The 7,456-nt window shown below is 37.9% G+C and overlaps 1 pseudogene; it reads right to left on the minus strand.

The window, feature by feature from the left end:
* LOC149226409 (putative protein phosphatase 2C 34) overlaps nt 1–7,189 on the minus strand; it is a 118,541-nt pseudogene extending 111,352 nt beyond the window's left edge.
* Nucleotides 7,190–7,456: the final 267 nt, after the last annotated feature.

Below are 7,456 nucleotides of genomic sequence, written 5' to 3' on the forward strand. Positions count from 1 at the left end.
GGAGGTGTGGCAAACATATGGAGAGATCTTCCTTTTTCAAGGGAGATATGCTATGGAGATCTTGAAGAAATTATGGATGTTAGACTATAGACCCATGTCTACACCTATGATAACCAATTAGAAGAAGATTGATGCATCAAAGCAAGAGGTGATGGATCCCACCTTATATAGACAACTTATTTGTTGGGTCCCTATAATACTAGTGATTACCCCATTACTATTGTATTTATACCCCTTATTTATATTGTTGTGCCCCATTGCCCCCATATTGTTATTAATGTGCCCATAGAATCCCTCTATTGTTATTTTTGTGGCTTTATATTATTATTGTTAGGTAGGCTGGATTATATTGTGACTCCTTAGACTCCTATATATAGAAAGGAGGTTTTGTCATTTGTATCATCCAAGAATTATTCATTTATGTAATGTAAAGGAGGTTTCCCCTCGAAGAGGCTGAATTCTAAGGCGTTGATCTATCTTTTCTATCTTTTCTTGAGCTGGTTTCATAACATTTGGTATCAGAGCTTTGGATTCTAGGGTATCGCTGCTCCAAACAGGGCATCGTGGAAATTTCGCTATAACTTTTGTTCTGTGATGTTTCAGAAGTCGCAAAAAAAACCCATTTGAGAAGAAATCGCGCTGAACCTTAGGTCTGAATTTCAGAGCTTTTTTCGCGACATTTTTGGAGATATGATCTAAGGAAGTTGGTCTTTTTGCAGACTCCTGAATTACACTCAAAACAGGTGACCTGGGGAAAATCGTCATAACTTTCTTTTTGAGCATCGGATTGAAATTTCGTAAGAAGGTACAGAAAGAGGACGGACTTTAGTTTTCTTTTATATATCTTTTAGAGTCAAAGGTTGAAACAGTGACACGTGGCACTTCATACAAGTTCGCTCTACTGAACTAGTCTATAATCAGGTCACTGCGGGAGATTGTGCATAACTCTTTCTTGGAGAATCCAATTTGGATCAGACTAGTGGCATTGCAAAGAGGACATAGAAGGCTACTACAGGTCACAATTTCAGAACTGGATGATTTGAAATTACAGAGATACATCAGATTCAATATCAGGCTTCTACAAAGTAAAAAAAGGTGTGTAGTTTTTTTTTTTAATTTTTGCATAAGCTTGGTTTGAAGGAATTCAAAAGGGCATAGTAAAGCATTATTATCGGTAACTGATGCCCCGAGGAAAGAAAATGCAAACACCTAGTAAGGAACCTGAAAGCTCTAGCATGACTCATGAAGAAGAGGAAGAAATGCTACATGATATATCAAAATTACAAGAACAAGTGCAACAAATGTCACGCTCACAAAAGCTAACAGATGCTAAGATAAATGGCGTGGAATCTAAGATAAAGGGCATGGAAGCTAAGATGGATGATCTGAAGATAGATTTGAGGACTGATTTGAAGACAGACATGGCAGATTTGAAGACAGATTTGACAAATTTTCTACAAGAAATACTTACTAATGGTGAAAAGGTTGTAAAGGAAACTCATGATGTGAACAAAAGAAATGTTAATCATGATTCCATAGACTCTAATGTTGGATCGAAGACCCACCATATTCCAAAAATCGATATGAGGAAGTTTGATGGCAAGGATCCCGCCACATGGATATTACAGATGGAGCAGTTCTTCGATCTCAATAATGTGCAAAACACACAAAAGGTACGTATGGCAACTTTATATTTGGAACCAAATCAGTTTGTATGGTATCAATGGCTTTGCTCTCGTAAACAATTTATCACTTGGGCAATTTTTACGGAAGAATTGATAGCACATTATGAGGATACAAAAAGCAACACTTTTTTTAGCCAATTGATAAGTCTCAAACAAAAGGGTTCAATAATGGAGCACATTGAGGAGTTCCAAAAATTGAACATAAGGGTAAAAGATATTCCAGAGGAGCATAGGATTGATGTGTTCATAGGGTCTTTAAAGATAATATCCAACATGATGTTCGACTTTGGGAACCTGATTCATTAGAGAAGGCATTCAGGTTAGCAAGAAAAATGGAAAGCAAAATTATGGCAACCAGGAAGCATACCACTCACAACTATAAAGACGGAAGTGCAGTTGCCCTAGTCTTCCACAACCTATAAGGTTGACACCACAACAATTGGAAGAAAAAAGAGCAAAAGGGCTTTGTTATAGTTGTGATAGCAAATACACTAAAGGTCATAAGTGTGCTGAGAAGAAATTATTCTACATAGATTGTGAAGAGGAAGAAGAAAAGGAGCAAGAAAGGTCAAAAGAAGAGGATATGCTCCAGGAACAAAGCCTAGATGAAGAACAAATAAATCCGACCATATCTTGTAATGCATTGGCAGGAATTACCACTCCTCAAACCATCAAGATAGAAGGACAAATCAAGAAGAAAAAGGTAATAGTGTTGATTGATTCAGGAAGCACCCACAATTTTATTCATTGTAGGGTAGCAAAAGAATTGAATTGCTTCCTATATCCAGCACCAGAGTGTCAAGTGATGATTGCAAATGGAGGAACAATAAATTGCTCTGGAAAGTGCCATAATATCAAGCTATCCATGGGAGAATATGTATTGACTAGCCCAATGCTTTCCATTCCAATGGGAGGTGCTGATGTTGTACTAGGAGTCCAATGGCTACAATCCTTGGGTACAATAGCTTTTAATTTTCAAGAACTTTTCATCAAATTTTCTACGGAAGGAAAGGAAGTTGAATTAAGGGGTATTGCAGGGAAACCAGGAAAGATAATCAGCTCTAATGGTATGACAAAGCTTCTAAAAAAGGAGCAAAGGGGTGTAATTGCACAATTATGTTCGCTAGATGTTTCCACATTAGAATCATCTATTTCTCCAGATCTCCAAAAAGTCTTGGACAATCATTCCAAGGTATTTGAGACTCCCAAAGGTCTCCCACCTATGCGTGATCATGATCATGCTATTCATCTGATTCCAGGAAGTGTTCCTCCAAACATCAGGCCGTACAGATATCCCTATGTCCAAAAAAGTGAAATTGAACGTATGGTTGCAGAAATGCTAGAGGCTGGTATAATTCAACCGAGTCAAAGTTCTTTCTCTGCTCCAGTAGTATTGGTGCACAAGAAGGATGGATCATGGCGCATGTGTCCGGATTATAGGGAGCTCAACAAGCTCACTATTAAAGATAAGTTCCCCATTCCTGTCATTGATGAATTACTGGATGAATTGCATGGATCAATTTACTTCACCAAGTTGGATCTTCGTTCAGGATATCATCAAATCAGAATGAAGATTGAAGACATTCCGAAAACGGCATTTAGAACTCATGAGGGTCATTATGAATTTTTGGTCATGCCTTTTGGCCTTACCAATGCACCTTCAACATTTCAAGGTTTGATGAATTCAATTTTCAAACCATTCCTTAGAAAATTTGTGTTAGTATTTTTTGATGATATACTTATCTACAGCAAGTCTTGGAAGGATCATGTTGAACATGTTGACAGGGTGCTACAACTATTGGAGGAGAAACAATTATATGCCAAAAGATCCAAATGTTTCTTTGGAGTCCAGGAGGTGGAATATTTGGGTCATATTGTATCTCATGAAGGAGTTAAGGTAGACCCTAGCAAAATTAAAGCCATTAAGGAATGGAAAATCCCCACATCCATAAAGCATTTGCGAGGATTTCTTGGGTTGACAGGGTATTATCGCAAGTTTGTTAAGAATTATGGGAGAATAGCAGCACCTCTAACGACATTATTGAAGAAAGATGCATTTTCATGGACTCCGGAAGCAACAAAGGCCTTTGAACATCTTAAAGAGGCAATGTGCCAAGCACCGGTCTTAGCTACACCGACTTCACAAAAACCTTTATTGTGGAATGTGATGCTTCAGGAAATGGAATTGGTGATGTTCTAATGCAAGATGAAAGACCCATTGCTTTTGAAAGTCGTCCAATCAAGGGAAAGTTTCTAAGCAAAGCTATTTATGAGAAGGAAATGTTGGCAATACTCCATGCACTTAAGAAATGGCGACCCTACCTAATGGGAAGACACTTCAAGGTAAAAACGGATCATGATAGCCTTAAATACTTTTTAGAACAAAGATTATCCTCTGAAGAGCAACAAAAGTGGGTCACAAAGATGTTGGGTTATGACTTTGAAATCATCTACAAAAAAGGAAAGCAAAATGTGGTGGCAGATGCACTCTCAGGAAGGATGAGGATGTGGAAGCATTGTTGTGCGCTATTTCTATCATCCAACAGATTGGATAAATGAAGCAAGGGAGGAATGGAAGAATGACGAAGAAGTGTGGGCACTTATTCGAAAGCTACAACAAGATTCCAGTACGTCTGATACATTTAGCTGGAAAAATGATTCGTTATGGTACAAAGATCGCTTATACCTCTGTAAGAATTCCCAGCTAAAACAAAAGATTCTTATGGAATTGCACACTTCTCCCTTAGGAGGGCACTCAGGATTTTTAAAAACTTACCACAGGGTTAAGAAGGAATTTTTTTGGGATGGCCTTAAATCAGATATTCAAAAGTTTGTGGCAGAATGTTTGGTTTGCCAACAAAATAAAGTTGAAACAATTAAGACACCGGGTCTATTACAACCTTTATCCATTCCAAGCCAACGTTGGGAGGAGGTATCAATGGATTTTATCACAGGTTTACCCAAGTCTGAGGGAAAGAGTGTCATCATGGTGGTAGTTGACAGACTTACCAAGTATGCACACTTTTGTGCATTATCACATCCAATTAAATCCAGTACAGTTTCTACTGCATTTATGGAAACAATTCAAAAGCTACATGGAAACCCAAAGATTATTGTAAGTGACAGAGATCCCATTTTCACTGGAAATTTTTGGACAGAATTATTTTTTTGTCTTGGTACTCAGTTAGCTCATAGCTCATCTTATCATCCTCAATCTGATGGGAAAACTGAGATAGTAAACAAATGTTTGGAAGGATATCTTCGTTGCTTTGTATCTGATAAACAGACACAATGGGTCAAATGGTTGCCTCTGGCTGAATGGTGGTATAACACTTCCTTTCATACAACAACAAAAATGACCCCATTTATGGCACTTTATGGGTATCAACCACCATCCATCACATCATATTTAAGAGAAAATTCTAAGGTTCAGGCAGTGGAACATCACATCGAACATCAACAACAAGTCCTCCAACTCTTAAAGGATAACCTCGTGTTGGCACAGAATAGAATGAAACAACAGCAGATCAACATCGCAGTGAAAGAAGTTTTGATGTAGGTGATTGGGTATTCCTACGGCTACAACCATATAAGCAAATGTCCCTCAAGCAAGCTAAGAAGGATAATAAATTATCACCAAAGTATTATGGTCCGTACAAGGTGTTGCAAAAGATTGGTACTATGGCATACAAATTGGAGCTTCCTGCAGCTTCTCGATTGCACCCAGTTTTCCATGTTTCATGCTTAAAGAAGGTTATAGGCGACAAGCTCCCAGTTCAAACAATATTGCCAGAACTTGACGAGGAAGGAAAAATTATATTGGAACCGAAAGCAGTTATAGAAACAAGAACTCGACAGCTACGAAATCGATCAATTTCAGAGTACCTTATCAAGTGGAAGAACTTATCCGCTGAAGATTCCACATGGGAGGATGAGAATTTTATGCAGAAGTATCCAGAACTACTCAAGCGTTGAGGACAACACTTTTTTGAAGGAGAGGGGCATGTTGGGTCCCTATAATACTAGTGATTACCCCATTACTATTGTAGTTATACCCCTTATTTATATTGTTGTGCCCCATTGCCCCCATATTGTTATTAATGTGCCCATAGAATCCCTCTATTGTTATTTTTGTGGCTTTATATTATTATTGTTAGGTCGGCTGGATTATATTGTGACTCCTTAGACTCCTATATATAGAAAGGAGGTTTTGTCATTTGTATCATCCAAGAATTGTTCATTTATGTAATGTAAAGGAGGTTGCCCCCTCGAAGAGGCTGAATTCTAAGGCGTTGATCTATCTTTTCTATCTTTTCTTGAGCTGGTTTCATAACATTATTGGCCCTCACATGTATAAAGTCAACACAAGGCAAACATTTTCTTTGCCATCAACACTCTTGTTAGTTCATGGTGGAACCAAAGAGGGTGCATTGGACATCAAAAAGCATGTGTTGTGGTATATGTTAGGGTCCTATAATTTATAGGATCAATGATCATTGAGTATTTGCTTTCATATTTATTTCATATTGTAAATAATATAGCTTTCTGCAAATGATTTCCAAAAAAACAAGATAGAAAAATGAAAAGAGGGTATAATAAATAAAAAATAGAAAAAAAAAAGAGGAAAAGGAAAGAAATGATAAATGAGCCCCACAAAAAATGAATAAACATGGAAGTGATGCTAGCTTAAGTTCCACCACTAGCCTTCTAGCTTTGTAAAAGAATAAATTTATGAAATTGTGTGCAACTTGTTCAAAATGCCACAATCCCTTTCTCTTTGAGACATACAGTTCAATCATGTTTACGCTGTTTTAAATTTATGTTAATTAGGTTAGGGTGAATAACCTAGTCAAATTATTTAATCTTGGCTAAGAATAGATAGGCAGAATAGGTGAATAAAGTTAATCCAACTATATAACCTGGATTAATTTAATTGATTAGATTAGTTTAGTTTTGAAATAAACATTCTTTGTCTCTTCAAAAGGAAAAATTGATAGGGTTTGCATGCTCAAATGCACCCTCATTTGCTTTAGAAAACAATTAGAAGAGGAAAATAAACATTTTTTGATGTAATAAGTAAAAGTGGTTCGTATCAAAATTTTTGACCTTGGGTTATAATTCATGTGTCTAAATAATATCATGGCCCCCCCGGTACTAACCTTCCCCCATTTCACGACCCCTCAATCTTCCATAGCAGTGATCTGATGGCCCAAGATAGGTTTCGGATCCCCCCGAAGCAATAACGTTTAATGATAGGGGGTACAAAAAGCGGTTTACCACTCCCTACGTATCGCCACCATGTGATTTCGGACCCCCCCTCCACTTACCAATACCGCCACTCCCCCTTCGAAAGTCGGTTTTCTATCCCGCTTTAGCTCGCCTTCTTGCCAATTGTTGCCTCCACTTCTGGTCATAGCTACCTCTCCTATTGTGCCACATCTCCCTACCCCCATCACTCCCACCAACGGTCCTGCTCCACTCATCCACCAACCCCCAGCTGCCATGTCTGAGACCGTTGCAACCTCCATAAATCCCTTATCTGTTTTCCCGCACCATTATAGGAATTAATGCCCTAAAAAGACTGTTAATCCAACGGTTAAGGCCAGTTCGCAACTAATAAATATGAATTCACATTTGCAATTCCGTTACATATTGTTCATAAATTCGCAGAGGTTTGCCATTCAATTCCCGCCAATTATTGAACTTACTGCCAATTCCTCTCGTTACATCCTTCAACTATCTGTTCTGCAATTACTATCGCACCTAAAACT

Source organism: Pinus tabuliformis, chromosome J (assembly GCF_031772625.1).
Source record: "Pinus tabuliformis cultivar Carrire ecotype Pingquan chromosome J, CPIR1, whole genome shotgun sequence".
Classification (NCBI taxonomy): domain Eukaryota; kingdom Viridiplantae; phylum Streptophyta; class Pinopsida; order Pinales; family Pinaceae; genus Pinus; species Pinus tabuliformis.